General features: G+C 44.3%; 1 protein-coding gene across 2 annotated transcripts in view; it reads right to left on the reverse strand.

Moving 5' to 3' along the window:
- SDK2 (sidekick cell adhesion molecule 2) overlaps positions 1–17,910 on the reverse strand; it is a 776,524-nt gene that overhangs the window by 48,803 nt on the left and 709,811 nt on the right. The window lies entirely within an intron of this gene.

Here is a 17,910-nt window from a genome sequence, read left to right on the forward strand (position 1 = left end):
AACAAAGATGGTTGTACAGGACATTTTTGTTTTTTTTTGCAAAAGTGCATGTATTTGGCGTTAAAAATAATTTTTGCAATTGGGTTTCATTAAAAAATTTGTACCATTTACCTTCTATAGCCTTTGTGATGCACTGTCTATTGCTGGCTGCAGAAAGAGTTAACTGAGAATCTGTCAGTGAGCTCTTTTTGATGGACTTTGTAACTCTTTTATCTGTCTCAGCTGATTTATGACCACAGACCACATCAAAGTTGAAAAGTGCAGCCTTTACTGAAACCCAATTGCAAACAATGTTTTTTAGCCCCAAACACATGGATTTGAGAGAAAAAATCTCCCCAAAAGCAGACAACCCCTTTAAGTTCCTATCCTGGCATATCCTTTGGCCCTTTATGACAGCACTATGTTGGTACAATGTATTTAAGGCCCCTAAAATTTCCTCTCTCACTTTTGCAAAATCTCACCTTGCAAAAAAATACACACAAGCGAGTGGATGTCCTGAATATGAGGTACCAGGGCCTTATATTTGGGCAGCTATTATATAGACACACAATGATTATCAATTTTAGTGAGCTGTTTATGGCACTGTCATTTGGGTATTATGGATGCATGATATGCCGCTTTTATTTAAGCATACATTGTATAGCACTATTATTAGGGTACCATATAGTCATATTATTGATACACTCCATAGTGATATTATTTAGCCGGGTAACAGCGTGTGTCTTAGTAATATCACTACACAGCACATTAGTAATACCACTAAACAGTACTCAAATCAAATCTGCATGAATATAGGCACCATATACTGTACCACTAGTACCCAAATACTGATGCTAAAAACTGCTGGTTCTAAATGATATTGTCATACAGCACTTCGGTAATACCATCATATAGGAACCAAACATACCAGTAACAATGCCTGTCTAAAAAGTATCCCTATACAGTGCATTAATAATACCACTATACAGTACCCAATGAAAAGTGCCATACAGTGTATTCTTAAATAATAGCACCATGTAATGTAAGTCATCAATAGTACACAAATAAGAGTGCAGTTGAGTAACAGGGTGTCCAAATATCACCATGCGATGCATTAAAAGTACCATTATATAGTTCCCAAATAACAGTGCCATAAACAGCTGTAAAATGTGCATGTCTAAAAAATATCACCATACAGTGCATCAATAATACAACTGTACAGTACCTAAATAACAGTGTCGTCAACAGGTGAGTAACTGTGTGTCTATATAATATCAGCATACAATGCATTAAAAGTACCACTATATAGTTCCCAAATAACAGTGCCATAAAAAACTGTAAAATGTGCACGTCTAAATAAAAATCACTGTACAGTGCATCATTAATACCACTATACAATATCCAAATAATAGTGCCATGACAAGTGAGTCTTAATAATATCAACATACAGTGCATTAATAATACTAAGTAGTAGCCAAATAACAGGGCCAAAATCAGCTCTATAGTGTGCATGTCTAAATAATATCACTATATAATGCATTAATAATACCACTATAAATTACCCAAATAAAAATGATATACAGTGTATTCTTAAATAATAGCAAAATATACCGTAAGTCATCAACAATACCGAAATAACAGTGCCAAACCAGGTGAGTAACAGTGTGTGTACAATACATTGCATTAATAACACCACAATATAGTACCCAAATAAGCGTGCCATAAACAGCTAAGTAAAAGTGTGTCTATTAATGGCACTATTACTTGGGTTCTGTATGGTGGTATTATTTTGACACTGTATGGTGCTATTATTTAGATATGCATGCTATAAAGCTGTTTATAGCACTGATATTTCGGTACTATATAATGGTATTAATTGCACTGTATGGACATGCACGCTATACAATTGTTTATCCCTCTGTTATTTGGGTACTATATAATGGTATCAATTACACTTTATGGTGATATTATTTAAACACGCAAGCTAAACAGCTGATTTTGGCACTGTTATATTGGTGTTATATAGTTGCACTTTATGGCAATATTATATAGACATATAAGGTATAGTATACAGCTGATGATGGCACTGTTATGTGGATACTATATAGTTGTACTGTATGGAGATATATAGACATGTACAGTATACACCTGATTATGGCACTATTATATTGGTACTATAAAGTTGCCCGGTAAAGTGATATTATATAGACATGTGCGATATACAGCTGATTATGGCACTGTTATGTGGGTACTATATAGTGGCACTGTATAACGATATATAGTCACGTATGGTATATAGCTGATTATGGGACTATTATATTGGTATTTAATAGTTGCACAGTATGGTGATATTATTTAGACATATACAGTATACAATTGATTATGGCCCTGTTATATTGGTATTATATAGGTGCGATGTTACATAGGCATAAAAGGTATACAGCTGGTCATGGCACTATTATTTGGGTACTACAGTCATGGCCAAAAGTATTGAGAATGAGACAAATAGTAATTTTTCCAAAGTTTACTGCTTCATTTTTTGTAATGGCAATTTGCCATTGATCAGCTTAACAGCAATTACTGTACTTGCAAAGTCAATATTTGCCCAGAAAATGAACTTTAACCCCCAAAACACATTTCAACATCATTGCAGTCCTGCCTTAAAAGGAGCAGCTAACATCGTTTTAGTGATTGATCCATTAACACAGGTTTGGGTGTTGATGAGGACAGGGCTGGTGATCAATCAGTCATGATTAAGTAAGAATGACATCACTGGACACTTTAAAAGGAGGCTGGTTCTTGGTATCATTGTTTCTCTTCAGTTAACCATGGTTATCTCTAAAGAAATACGTGCAGCCATCATTGCACTGCACAAAAATGGCCTAACAGGGAAGAGTATCGCAGCTACAAAGATTGCACCTCAGTCAACAATCTATCGCATCATCAAGAACTTCAAGGAGAGAGCTTCCATTGTTGCCAAAAAGGCTCCAGGGCGCCCAAGAAAGACCAGCAAGCGCCAGGACCGTATCTTAAAACTGTTTCAGCTGCGGGATCGGACTACCAGCAGTGCCGAGCTTGCTTAGGAATGGCAGCAGGCTGGTGTGAGTGCTTCTGCACGCACTGTGAGGCGGAGACTCTTTGAGCAAGGGCTGGTTTCAAGGAGGGCAGCAAAGAAGCCACTTCTCTCCAGAAAAACATCAGGGACCGACTGATATTCTGCAAAAGGTACAGGGAGTGGACTGCTGAGGACTGGGGCAAAGTCATTTTCTCTGATGAATCCCCTTTTCGATTGTTTGGGACATCTGGAAAACAGCTTATTCGGAGAAGAAGAGGTGAGCGCTACCACCAGTCTTGTCTCATGCCAACTGTAAAGCATCCTGAAACCATTCATGTGTGGGGTTGCTTCTCAGCCAAGGGAATCGGCTCACTCACAGTCTTGCCTAAAAACACAGCCATGAATAAAGAATGGTACCAGAATGTCCTCCAAGAGCAACTTCTCCCAACTGTCCAAGAGCAGTTTGGCGCCCAAAAATGCCTTTTCCAGCATGATGGAGCACCTTGCCATAAAGCAAAGGTGATAACTAAATGGCTCATGGAACAAAACATAGAGATTTTGGGTCCATGGCCTGGAAACTCCCCAGATCTTAATCCCATGGAGAACTTGTGGTCAATCATCAAGAGACGGGTGGACAAACAAAAACCAACAAATTCTGGCAAAATGCAAGCATTGATTATGCAAGAATGGACTGCTATCAGTCAGGATTTGGTCCAAAAGTTGATTGAGAGCATGCCAGGGAGAATTACAGAGGTCTTGAAGAAGAAGGGGCAACACTGCAAATATTGACTTGCTGCATTAACTCATTCTAACTGTCAATATAACCTATTGGTACTCATAATATGATTGCAATTATATTTCTGTATGTGATATAAACATCAGACAAACACTAATAAAAACCAGAGGCCAGCAGATCATGGGAAAATATAATATTGGTGTCATTCTCAAAACTTTTGGCCATGACTGTATATAGTTGCACGGTATGGCGATACTATATATACATGTAAGGTATACAGCTGGTCATGGCACTGTTATTAGGATACTATATATTGGTACTTTTAATGCACTGTGGGGTGATGTTAATTAGACACGTACTGTTGTGCAGCTATTTATGGTGCTGTTATTTGGGTACTATACAGTATAGTGGTATTATTTATACACTAGAAATGGCATTATGGTTTCCGGTGGATGGGGCTGAGCTATACTCCATTTCTACCCTTCACACCGAGATGCGGGGGTCCACAAGTCATTGGAATTAGAACATGCTAATATTACATACTTAGTTTGTTCCACTTAGGCAGACTCCGCTGATTTATTAACTCAGTTGCTGTGTGCCAGTCTCCGCAGAGATGGTTATTACTGACTGTGGGTTTATGTGCGCCCAGCGTTCCCGCTGATTACAATGATTACACATCGCTTGTTTGCTTGTCACACGGAAACATTTTTAGAAATGCTCCTCTATATAATTCATGCATTCGGGGATGGCTCGGTGCAGTGTTCTCTGGTGTCAGACTGATTGTAGATGTAAGTGGGAAATTCATTACCAGTCCCCCAGATCCTGCTAGTTAAGTGCCCACCAGGGACAATTGGATGCCAGAGCTTTGTAGTGCCAGGCGCTCTGCTCATAGAGACCCCATATATTCTGCAAAGCTACGGAATATTAGTCATGGCTGACGTGACATTTGTAGAAAATCCATCACCTTTGTTATCTTCTGAATAGAAATGTGACATCTGCCTTTCATATAACCCTGTAATAGGTTATTATAGAGAATCTGTCAGTGGCACGCTGCTATTCAATTAAAGATGGCTGGACGGTCTATGTCGCCCTCATTCTAGCTGTAATCTACAGTTGTAGTCAGACTACAATAACCAGCAGAGAAGTAGTTTAAAGATTTAATAGCTAGTGGAGGTCAATACTGTGTCCATGTTGGCTTCCATTAGGCTGCTATACCCTTTTCCTGCTGTATGGAATGGCACCAGCCTTTACAAAGGCATTCAGTAAAAAAATATGTATACTAGTAGAATTTTTTTTTTCTTAAAAGAGAAACTGTCAATCAGTACAAAGTGACCATTCTTTGCCCTCATTTTATTCCCGTTGTCCCCCTGAGTAATTTGTTTTTTTGTTTTTTTTCAATCCGCCATATGGATCCAGAGATATGAGCCTTTTTATTTAGAGCTGATTTTTATGGTCTTTGAAAAAGGGGTGTGACTGATAGAGTATCCTAAAGACACGCCCCCATAGAATCCTGTGAGCCACGCCTCCTTAGTAAAGACACTGAAACTGTGCACTAAATATTAAGGCCCATATCTCTGGAACCGTATGGCGGATTAAAAAAAAACAAAAAACGGATTACTCAGGGGAATAATGGGAATAAAATAAAAGCAAAAACTACCCACCTTTGACCTGGTGACAGGTCCCCTTGAACATGGGCGCTTATGAGCATGGAATGCTGGGGTGTGCACGCGTCTTCTTGTGCAAAGTGGCTTCGGAGAGAAGTGGCAGTTATTTCAGAGGCCATGACTAACATTCGTCTTCTTCTTCTCTTCCCACAGGTATATGCTCTGCATAATTCCCCTGCTCCTATGTATGCTGTCTGCTAATGCTCTGCTGACCCGTCTCTCTGGTATATGCTCTGCATAATTCCCCTGCTCCTATGTATGCTGTCTGCTAATGCTCTGCTGAGCCGTCTCTCTGGTATATGCTCTGCATAATTCCCCTGCTCCTATGTATGCTGTCTGCTAATGCTCTGCTGAGCCGTCTCTCTGGTATATGCTCTGCATAATTCCCCTGCTCCTATGTATGCTGTCTGCTAATGCTCTGCTGACCCGTCTCTCTGGTATATGCTCTGCATAATTCCCCTGCTCCTATGTATGCTGTCTGCTAATGCTCTGCTGACCCGTCTCTCTGGTATATGCTCTGCATAATTCCCCTGCTCCTATGTATGCTGTCTGCTAATGCTCTGCTGAGCCGTCTCTCTGGTATATGCTCTGCATAATTCCCCTGCTCCTATGTATGCTGTCTGCTAATGCTCTGCTGACCCGTCTCTCTGGTATATGCTCTGCATAATTCCCCTGCTTCATCTGTCCCACTCCAATCAATATTCACATATGTTTCTTCTTTCCCCACTATATACCTTATCTGATTTTTAGAGGTGTTAAACTGCAGAGACTTGTGTCCTGGCTCTGTCTTTGATCACCCAGCCATCTCCTGTTCAAATGACCAGCTGTTAATTTATCCACAAGCCGTTCCCACAATGCCCTACACCTGATATAGTTTAATGTGGCCTATATATTTAGACTCTCTGTAAGGGGTGCACGCGTGCTGGGGTGTGCACGCGTCTTCTAGTGCAAAGTGGCTTCGGAGAGAAGTGGCAGTTATTTCAGAGGCCATGACTAACATTCGTCTTCTTCTTCTCTTCCCACAGGTATATGCTCTGCATAATTCCCCTGCTCCTATGTATGCTGTCTGCTAATGCTCTGCTGACCCGTCTCTCTGGTATATGCTCTGCATAATTCCCCTGCTCCTATGTATGCTGTCTGCTAATGCTCTGCTGAGCCGTCTCTCTGGTATATGCTCTGCATAATTCCCCTGCTCCTATGTATGCTGTCTGCTAATGCTCTGCTGAGCCGTCTCTCTGGTATATGCTCTGCATAATTCCCCTGCTCCTATGTATGCTGTCTGCTAATGCTCTGCTGACCCGTCTCTCTGGTATATGCTCTGCATAATTCCCCTGCTCCTATGTATGCTGTCTGCTAATGCTCTGCTGACCCGTCTCTCTGGTATATGCTCTGCATAATTCCCCTGCTCCTATGTATGCTGTCTGCTAATGCTCTGCTGAGCCGTCTCTCTGGTATATGCTCTGCATAATTCCCCTGCTCCTATGTATGCTGTCTGCTAATGCTCTGCTGACCCGTCTCTCTGGTATATGCTCTGCATAATTCCCCTGCTCCTATGTATGCTGTCTGCTAATGCTCTGCTGACCCGTCTCTCTGGTATATGCTCTGCATAATTCCCCTGCTTCATCTGTCCCACTCCAATCAATATTCACATATGTTTCTTCTTTCCCCACTATATACCTTATCTGATTTTTAGAGGTGTTAAACTGCAGAGACTTGTGTCCTGGCTCTGTCTTTGATCACCCAGCCATCTCCTGTTCAAATGACCAGCTGTTAATTTATCCACAAGCCGTTCCCACAATGCCCTACACCTGATATAGTTTAATGTGGCCTATATATTTAGACTCTCTGTAAGGGGTGCACGCGTGCTGGGGTGTGCACGCGTCTTCTTGTGCAAAGTGGCTTCGGAGAGAAGTGGCAGTTATTTCAGAGGCCATGACTAACATTCGTCTTCTTCTTCTCTTCCCACAGGTATATGCTCTGCATAATTCCCCTGCTCCTATGTATGCTGTCTGCTAATGCTCTGCTGAGCCGTCTCTCTGGTATATGCTCTGCATAATTCCCCTGCTCCTATGTATGCTGTCTGCTAATGCTCTGCTGAGCCGTCTCTCTGGTATATGCTCTGCATAATTCCCCTGCTTCATCTGTCCCACTCCAATCAATATTCACATATGTTTCTTCTTTCCCCACTATATACCTTATCTGATTTTTAGAGGTGTTAAACTGCAGAGACTTGTGTCCTGGCTCTGTCTTTGATCACCCAGCCATCTCCTGTTCAAATGACCAGCTGTTAATTTATCCACAAGCCGTTCCCACAATGCCCTACACCTGATATAGTTTAATGTGGCCTATATATTTAGACTCTCTGTAAGGGGTGCACGCGTGCTGGGGTGTGCACGCGTCTTCTTGTGCAAAGTGGCTTCGGAGAGAAGTGGCAGTTATTTCAGAGGCCATGACTAACATTCGTCTTCTTCTTCTCTTCCCACAGGTATATGCTCTGCATAATTCCCCTGCTCCTATGTATGCTGTCTGCTAATGCTCTGCTGACCCGTCTCTCTGGTATATGCTCTGCATAATTCCCCTGCTCCTATGTATGCTGTCTGCTAATGCTCTGCTGAGCCGTCTCTCTGGTATATGCTCTGCATAATTCCCCTGCTCCTATGTATGCTGTCTGCTAATGCTCTGCTGAGCCGTCTCTCTGGTATATGCTCTGCATAATTCCCCTGCTCCTATGTATGCTGTCTGCTAATGCTCTGCTGACCCGTCTCTCTGGTATATGCTCTGCATAATTCCCCTGCTCCTATGTATGCTGTCTGCTAATGCTCTGCTGACCCGTCTCTCTGGTATATGCTCTGCATAATTCCCCTGCTCCTATGTATGCTGTCTGCTAATGCTCTGCTGAGCCGTCTCTCTGGTATATGCTCTGCATAATTCCCCTGCTCCTATGTATGCTGTCTGCTAATGCTCTGCTGACCCGTCTCTCTGGTATATGCTCTGCATAATTCCCCTGCTCCTATGTATGCTGTCTGCTAATGCTCTGCTGACCCGTCTCTCTGGTATATGCTCTGCATAATTCCCCTGCTTCATCTGTCCCACTCCAATCAATATTCACATATGTTTCTTCTTTCCCCACTATATACCTTATCTGATTTTTAGAGGTGTTAAACTGCAGAGACTTGTGTCCTGGCTCTGTCTTTGATCACCCAGCCATCTCCTGTTCAAATGACCAGCTGTTAATTTATCCACAAGCCGTTCCCACAATGCCCTACACCTGATATAGTTTAATGTGGCCTATATATTTAGACTCTCTGTAAGGGGTGCACGCGTGCTGGGGTGTGCACGCGTCTTCTTGTGCAAAGTGGCTTCGGAGAGAAGTGGCAGTTATTTCAGAGGCCATGACTAACATTCGTCTTCTTCTTCTCTTCCCACAGGTATATGCTCTGCATAATTCCCCTGCTCCTATGTATGCTGTCTGCTAATGCTCTGCTGAGCCGTCTCTCTGGTATATGCTCTGCATAATTCCCCTGCTCCTATGTATGCTGTTTGCTAATGCTCTGCTGAGCCGTCTCTCTGGTATATGCTCTGCATAATTCCCCTGCTCCTATGTATGCTGTCTGCTAATGCTCTGCTGAGCCGTCTCTCTGGTATATGCTCTGCATAATTCCCCTGCTCCTATGTATGCTGTCTGCTAATGCTCTGCTGACCCGTCTCTCTGGTATATGCTCTGCATAATTCCCCTGCTCCTATGTATGCTGTCTGCTAATGCTCTGCTGATCCGTCTCTCTGGTATATGCTCTGCATAATTCCCCTGCTTCATCTGTCCCACTCCAATCAATATTCACATATGTTTCTTCTTTCCCCACTATATACCTTATCTGATTTTTAGAGGTGTTAAACTGCAGAGACTTGTGTCCTGGCTCTGTCTTTGATCACCCAGCCATCTCCTGTTCAAATGACCAGCTGTTAATTTATCCACAAGCCGTTCCCACAATGCCCTACACCTGATATAGTTTAATGTGGCCTATATATTTAGACTCTCTGTAAGGGGTGCACGCGTGCTGGGGTGTGCACGCGTCTTCTTGTGCAAAGTGGCTTCGGAGAGAAGTGGCAGTTATTTCAGAGGCCATGACTAACATTCGTCTTCTTCTTCTCTTCCCACAGGTATATGCTCTGCATAATTCCCCTGCTCCTATGTATGCTGTCTGCTAATGCTCTGCTGAGCCGTCTCTCTGGTATATGCTCTGCATAATTCCCCTGCTCCTATGTATGCTGTCTGCTAATGCTCTGCTGACCCGTCTCTCTGGTATATGCTCTGCATAATTCCCCTGCTCCTATGTATGCTGTCTGCTAATGCTCTGCTGACCCGTCTCTCTGGTATATGCTCTGCATAATTCCCCTGCTTCATCTGTCCCACTCCAATCAATATTCACATATGTTTCTTCTTTCCCCACTATATACCTTATCTGATTTTTAGAGGTGTTAAACTGCAGAGACTTGTGTCCTGGCTCTGTCTTTGATCACCCAGCCATCTCCTGTTCAAATGACCAGCTGTTAATTTATCCACAAGCCGGTCCCACAATGCCCTACACCTGATATAGTTTAATGTGGCCTATATATTTAGACTCTCTGTAAGGGGTGCACGCGTGCTGGGGTGTGCACGCGTCTTCTTGTGCAAAGTGGCTTCGGAGAGAAGTGGCAGTTATTTCAGAGGCCATGACTAACATTCGTCTTCTTCTTCTCTTCCCACAGGTATATGCTCTGCATAATTCCCCTGCTCCTATGTATGCTGTCTGCTAATGCTCTGCTGAGCCGTCTCTCTGGTATATGCTCTGCATAATTCCCCTGCTCCTATGTATGCTGTCTGCTAATGCTCTGCTGAGCCGTCTCTCTGGTATATGCTCTGCATAATTCCCCTGCTCCTATGTATGCTGTCTGCTAATGCTCTGCTGACCCGTCTCTCTGGTATATGCTCTGCATAATTCCCCTGCTTCATCTGTCCCACTCCAATCAATATTCACATATGTTTCTTCTTTCCCCACTATATACCTTATCTGATTTTTAGAGGTGTTAAACTGCAGAGACTTGTGTCCTGGCTCTGTCTTTGATCACCCAGCCATCTCCTGTTCAAATGACCAGCTGTTAATTTATCCACAAGCCGTTCCCACAATGCCCTACACCTGATATAGTTTAATGTGGCCTATATATTTAGACTCTCTGTAAGGGGTGCACGCGTGCTGGGGTGTGCACGCGTCTTCTTGTGCAAAGTGGCTTCGGAGAGAAGTGGCAGTTATTTCAGAGGCCATGACTAACATTCGTCTTCTTCTTCTCTTCCCACAGGTATATGCTCTGCATAATTCCCCTGCTCCTATGTATGCTGTCTGCTAATGCTCTGCTGAGCCGTCTCTCTGGTATATGCTCTGCATAATTCCCCTGCTCCTATGTATGCTGTCTGCTAATGCTCTGCTGAGCCGTCTCTCTGGTATATGCTCTGCATAATTCCCCTGCTCCTATGTATGCTGTCTGCTAATGCTCTGCTGACCCGTCTCTCTGGTATATGCTCTGCATAATTCCCCTGCTCCTATGTATGCTGTCTGCTAATGCTCTGCTGAGCCGTCTCTCTGGTATATGCTCTGCATAATTCCCCTGCTCCTATGTATGCTGTCTGCTAATGCTCTGCTGACCCGTCTCTCTGGTATATGCTCTGCATAATTCCCCTGCTTCATCTGTCCCACTCCAATCAATATTCACATATGTTTCTTCTTTCCCCACTATATACCTTATCTGATTTTTAGAGGTGTTAAACTGCAGAGACTTGTGTCCTGGCTCTGTCTTTGATCACCCAGCCATCTCCTGTTCAAATGACCAGCTGTTAATTTATCCACAAGCCGTTCCCACAATGCCCTACACCTGATATAGTTTAATGTGGCCTATATATTTAGACTCTCTGTAAGGGGTGCACGCGTGCTGGGGTGTGCACGCGTCTTCTTGTGCAAAGTGGCTTCGGAGAGAAGTGGCAGTTATTTCAGAGGCCATGACTAACATTCGTCTTCTTCTTCTCTTCCCACAGGTATATGCTCTGCATAATTCCCCTGCTCCTATGTATGCTGTCTGCTAATGCTCTGCTGACCCGTCTCTCTGGTATATGCTCTGCATAATTCCCCTGCTCCTATGTATGCTGTCTGCTAATGCTCTGCTGACCCGTCTCTCTGGTATATGCTCTGCATAATTCCCCTGCTCCTATGTATGCTGTCTGCTAATGCTCTGCTGAGCCGTCTCTCTGGTATATGCTCTGCATAATTCCCCTGCTCCTATGTATGCTGTCTGCTAATGCTCTGCTGAGCCGTCTCTCTGGTATATGCTCTGCATAATTCCCCTGCTTCATCTGTCCCACTCCAATCAATATTCACATATGTTTCTTCTTTCCCCACTATATACCTTATCTGATTTTTAGAGGTGTTAAACTGCAGAGACTTGTGTCCTGGCTCTGTCTTTGATCACCCAGCCATCTCCTGTTCAAATGACCAGCTGTTAATTTATCCACAAGCCGTTCCCACAATGCCCTACACCTGATATAGTTTAATGTGGCCTATATATTTAGACTCTCTGTAAGGGGTGCACGCGTGCTGGGGTGTGCACGCGTCTTCTTGTGCAAAGTGGCTTCGGAGAGAAGTGGCAGTTATTTCAGAGGCCATGACTAACATTCGTCTTCTTCTTCTCTTCCCACAGGTATATGCTCTGCATAATTCCCCTGCTCCTATGTATGCTGTCTGCTAATGCTCTGCTGAGCCGTCTCTCTGGTATATGCTCTGCATAATTCCCCTGCTCCTATGTATGCTGTCTGCTAATGCTCTGCTGACCCGTCTCTCTGGTATATGCTCTGCATAATTCCCCTGCTCCTATGTATGCTGTCTGCTAATGCTCTGCTGAGCCGTCTCTCTGGTATATGCTCTGCATAATTCCCCTGCTCCTATGTATGCTGTCTGCTAATGCTCTGCTGACCCGTCTCTCTGGTATATGCTCTGCATAATTCCCCTGCTCCTATGTATGCTGTCTGCTAATGCTCTGCTGACCCGTCTCTCTGGTATATGCTCTGCATAATTCCCCTGCTTCATCTGTCCCACTCCAATCAATATTCACATATGTTTCTTCTTTCCCCACTATATACCTTATCTGATTTTTAGAGGTGTTAAACTGCAGAGACTTGTGTCCTGGCTCTGTCTTTGATCACCCAGCCATCTCCTGTTCAAATGACCAGCTGTTAATTTATCCACAAGCCGTTCCCACAATGCCCTACACCTGATATAGTTTAATGTGGCCTATATATTTAGACTCTCTGTAAGGGGTGCACGCGTGCTGGGGTGTGCACGCGTCTTCTTGTGCAAAGTGGCTTCGGAGAGAAGTGGCAGTTATTTCAGAGGCCATGACTAACATTCGTCTTCTTCTTCTCTTCCCACAGGTATATGCTCTGCATAATTCCCCTGCTCCTATGTATGCTGTCTGCTAATGCTCTGCTGACCCGTCTCTCTGGTATATGCTCTGCATAATTCCCCTGCTTCATCTGTCCCACTCCAATCAATATTCACATATGTTTCTTCTTTCCCCACTATATACCTTATCTGATTTTTAGAGGTGTTAAACTGCAGAGACTTGTGTCCTGGCTCTGTCTTTGATCACCCAGCCATCTCCTGTTCAAATGACCAGCTGTTAATTTATCCACAAGCCGTTCCCACAATGCCCTACACCTGATATAGTTTAATGTGGCCTATATATTTAGACTCTCTGTAAGGGGTGCACGCGTGCTGGGGTGTGCACGCGTCTTCTTGTGCAAAGTGGCTTCGGAGAGAAGTGGCAGTTATTTCAGAGGCCATGACTAACATTCGTCTTCTTCTTCTCTTCCCACAGGTATATGCTCTGCATAATTCCCCTGCTCCTATGTATGCTGTCTGCTAATGCTCTGCTGAGCCGTCTCTCTGGTATATGCTCTGCATAATTCCCCTGCTTCATCTGTCCCACTCCAATCAATATTCACATATGTTTCTTCTTTCCCCACTATATACCTTATCTGATTTTTAGAGGTGTTAAACTGCAGAGACTTGTGTCCTGGCTCTGTCTTTGATCACCCAGCCATCTCCTGTTCAAATGACCAGCTGTTAATTTATCCACAAGCCGTTCCCACAATGCCCTACACCTGATATAGTTTAATGTGGCCTATATATTTAGACTCTCTGTAAGGGGTGCACGCGTGCTGGGGTGTGCACGCGTCTTCTTGTGCAAAGTGGCTTCGGAGAGAAGTGGCAGTTATTTCAGAGGCCATGACTAACATTCGTCTTCTTCTTCTCTTCCCACAGGTATATGCTCTGCATAATTCCCCTGCTCCTATGTATGCTGTCTGCTAATGCTCTGCTGACCCGTCTCTCTGGTATATGCTCTGCATAATTCCCCTGCTTCATCTGTCCCACTCCAATCAATATTCACATATGTTTCTTCTTTCCCCACTATATACCTTATCTGATTTTTAGAGGTGTTAAACTGCAGAGACTTGTGTCCTGGCTCTGTCTTTGATCACCCAGCCATCTCCTGTTCAAATGACCAGCTGTTAATTTATCCACAAGCCGTTCCCACAATGCCCTACACCTGATATAGTTTAATGTGGCCTATATATTTAGACTCTCTGTAAGGGGTGCACGCGTGCTGGGGTGTGCACGCGTCTTCTTGTGCAAAGTGGCTTCGGAGAGAAGTGGCAGTTATTTCAGAGGCCATGACTAACATTCGTCTTCTTCTTCTCTTCCCACAGGTATATGCTCTGCATAATTCCCCTGCTCCTATGTATGCTGTCTGCTAATGCTCTGCTGAGCCGTCTCTCTGGTATATGCTCTGCATAATTCCCCTGCTCCTATGTATGCTGTCTGCTAATGCTCTGCTGACCCGTCTCTCTGGTATATGCTCTGCATAATTCCCCTGCTCCTATGTATGCTGTCTGCTAATGCTCTGCTGACCCGTCTCTCTGGTATATGCTCTGCATAATTCCCCTGCTTCATCTGTCCCACTCCAATCAATATTCACATATGTTTCTTCTTTCCCCACTATATACCTTATCTGATTTTTAGAGGTGTTAAACTGCAGAGACTTGTGTCCTGGCTCTGTCTTTGATCACCCAGCCATCTCCTGTTCAAATGACCAGCTGTTAATTTATCCACAAGCCGTTCCCACAATGCCCTACACCTGATATAGTTTAATGTGGCCTATATATTTAGACTCTCTGTAAGGGGTGCACGCGTGCTGGGGTGTGCACGCGTCTTCTTGTGCAAAGTGGCTTCGGAGAGAAGTGGCAGTTATTTCAGAGGCCATGACTAACATTCGTCTTCTTCTTCTCTTCCCACAGGTATATGCTCTGCATAATTCCCCTGCTCCTATGTATGCTGTCTGCTAATGCTCTGCTGAGCCGTCTCTCTGGTATATGCTCTGCATAATTCCCCTGCTCCTATGTATGCTGTCTGCTAATGCTCTGCTGACCCGTCTCTCTGGTATATGCTCTGCATAATTCCCCTGCTCCTATGTATGCTGTCTGCTAATGCTCTGCTGACCCGTCTCTCTGGTATATGCTCTGCATAATTCCCCTGCTCCTATGTATGCTGTCTGCTAATGCTCTGCTGACCCGTCTCTCTGGTATATGCTCTGCATAATTCCCCTGCTCCTATGTATGCTGTCTGCTAATGCTCTGCTGACCCGTCTCTCTGGTATATGCTCTGCATAATTCCCCTGCTCCTATGTATGCTGTCTGCTAATGCTCTGCTGACCCGTCTCTCTGGTATATGCTCTGCATAATTCCCCTGCTCCTATGTATGCTGTCTGCTAATGCTCTGCTGACCCGTCTCTCTGGTATATGCTCTGCATAATTCCCCTGCTCCTATGTATGCTGTCTGCTAATGCTCTGCTGACCCGTCTCTCTGGTATATGCTCTGCATAATTCCCCTGCTCCTATGTATGCTGTCTGCTAATGCTCTGCTGACCCATCTCTCTGGTATATGCTCTGCATAATTCCCCTGCTCCTATGTATGCTGTCTGCTAATGCTCTGCTGACCCGTCTCTCTGGTATATGCTCTGCATAATTCCCCTGCTCCTATGTATGCTGTCTTCTAATGCTCTGCTGACCCGTCTCTCTGGTATATGCTCTGCATAATTCCCCTGCTCCTATGTATGCTGTCTGCTAATGCTCTGCTGACCCGTCTCTCTGGTATATGCTCTGCATAATTCCCCTGCTCCTATGTATGCTGTCTGCTAATGCTCTGCTGACCCGTCTCTCTGGTATATGCTCTGCATAATTCCCCTGCTTCATCTGTCCCACTCCAATCAATATTCACATATGTTTCTTCTTTCCCCACTATATACCTTATCTGATTTTTAGAGGTGTTAAACTGCAGAGACTTGTGTCCTGGCTCTGTCTTTGATCACCCAGCCATCTCCTGTTCAAATGACCAGCTGTTAATTTATCCACAAGCCGTTCCCACAATGCCCTACACCTGATATAGTTTAATGTGGCCTATATATTTAGACTCTCTGTAAGGGGTGCACGCGTGCTGGGGTGTGCACGCGTCTTCTTGTGCAAAGTGGCTTCGGAGAGAAGTGGCAGTTATTTCAGAGGCCATGACTAACATTCGTCTTCTTCTTCTCTTCCCACAGGTATATGCTCTGCATAATTCCCCTGCTCCTATGTATGCTGTCTGCTAATGCTCTGCTGACCCGTCTCTCTGGTATATGCTCTGCATAATTCCCCTGCTTCATCTGTCCCACTCCAATCAATATTCACATATGTTTCTTCTTTCCCCACTATATACCTTATCTGATTTTTAGAGGTGTTAAACTGCAGAGACTTGTGTCCTGGCTCTGTCTTTGATCACCCAGCCATCTCCTGTTCAAATGACCAGCTGTTAATTTATCCACAAGCCGTTCCCACAATGCCCTACACCTGATATAGTTTAATGTGGCCTATATATTTAGACTCTCTGTAAGGGGTGCACGCGTGCTGGGGTGTGCACGCGTCTTCTTGTGCAAAGTGGCTTCGGAGAGAAGTGGCAGTTATTTCAGAGGCCATGACTAACATTCGTCTTCTTCTTCTCTTCCCACAGGTATATGCTCTGCATAATTCCCCTGCTCCTATGTATGCTGTCTGCTAATGCTCTGCTGAGCCGTCTCTCTGGTATATACTCTGCATAATTCCCCTGCTCCTATGTATGCTGTCTGCTAATGCTCTGCTGAGCCGTCTCTCTGGTATATGCTCTGCATAATTCCCCTGCTCCTATGTATGCTGTCTGCTAATGCTCTGCTGACCCGTCTCTCTGGTATATGCTCTGCATAATTCCCCTGCTCCTATGTATGCTGTCTGCTAATGCTCTGCTGAGCCGTCTCTCTGGTATATGCTCTGCATAATTCCCCTGCTCCTATGTATGCTGTCTGCTAATGCTCTGCTGACCCGTCTCTCTGGTATATGCTCTGCATAATTCCCCTGCTTCATCTGTCCCACTCCAATCAATATTCACATATGTTTCTTCTTTCCCCACTATATACCTTATCTGATTTTTAGAGGTGTTAAACTGCAGAGACTTGTGTCCTGGCTCTGTCTTTGATCACCCAGCCATCTCCTGTTCAAATGACCAGCTGTTAATTTATCCACAAGCCGTTCCCACAATGCCCTACACCTGATATAGTTTAATGTGGCCTATATATTTAGACTCTCTGTAAGGGGTGCACGCGTGCTGGGGTGTGCACGCGTCTTCTTGTGCAAAGTGGCTTCGGAGAGAAGTGGCAGTTATTTCAGAGGCCATGACTAACATTCGTCTTCTTCTTCTCTTCCCACAGGTATATGCTCTGCATAATTCCCCTGCTCCTATGTATGCTGTCTGCTAATGCTCTGCTGAGCCGTCTCTCTGGTATATGCTCTGCATAATTCCCCTGCTCCTATGTATGCTGTCTGCTAATGCTCTGCTGAGCCGTCTCTCTGGTATATGCTCTGCATAATTCCCCTGCTCCTATGTATGCTGTCTGCTAATGCTCTGCTGACCCGTCTCTCTGGTATATGCTCTGCATAATTCCCCTGCTCCTATGTATGCTGTCTGCTAATGCTCTGCTGAGCCGTCTCTCTGGTATATGCTCTGCATAATTCCCCTGCTCCTATGTATGCTGTCTGCTAATGCTCTGCTGACCCGTCTCTCTGGTATATGCTCTGCATAATTCCCCTGCTTCATCTGTCCCACTCCAATCAATATTCACATATGTTTCTTCTTTCCCCACTATATACCTTATCTGATTTTTAGAGGTGTTAAACTGCAGAGACTTGTGTCCTGGCTCTGTCTTTGATCACCCAGCCATCTCCTGTTCAAATGACCAGCTGTTAATTTATCCACAAGCCGTTCCCACAATGCCCTACACCTGATATAGTTTAATGTGGCCTATATATTTAGACTCTCTGTAAGGGGTGCACG

This window comes from Phyllobates terribilis, unplaced genomic scaffold (genome assembly GCF_046119375.1).
Source record: "Phyllobates terribilis strain yellow unplaced genomic scaffold, ASM4611937v1 Scaffold_5__5_contigs__length_657084704, whole genome shotgun sequence".
In the NCBI taxonomy this organism is placed as follows: Eukaryota; Metazoa; Chordata; class Amphibia; order Anura; family Dendrobatidae; genus Phyllobates; species Phyllobates terribilis.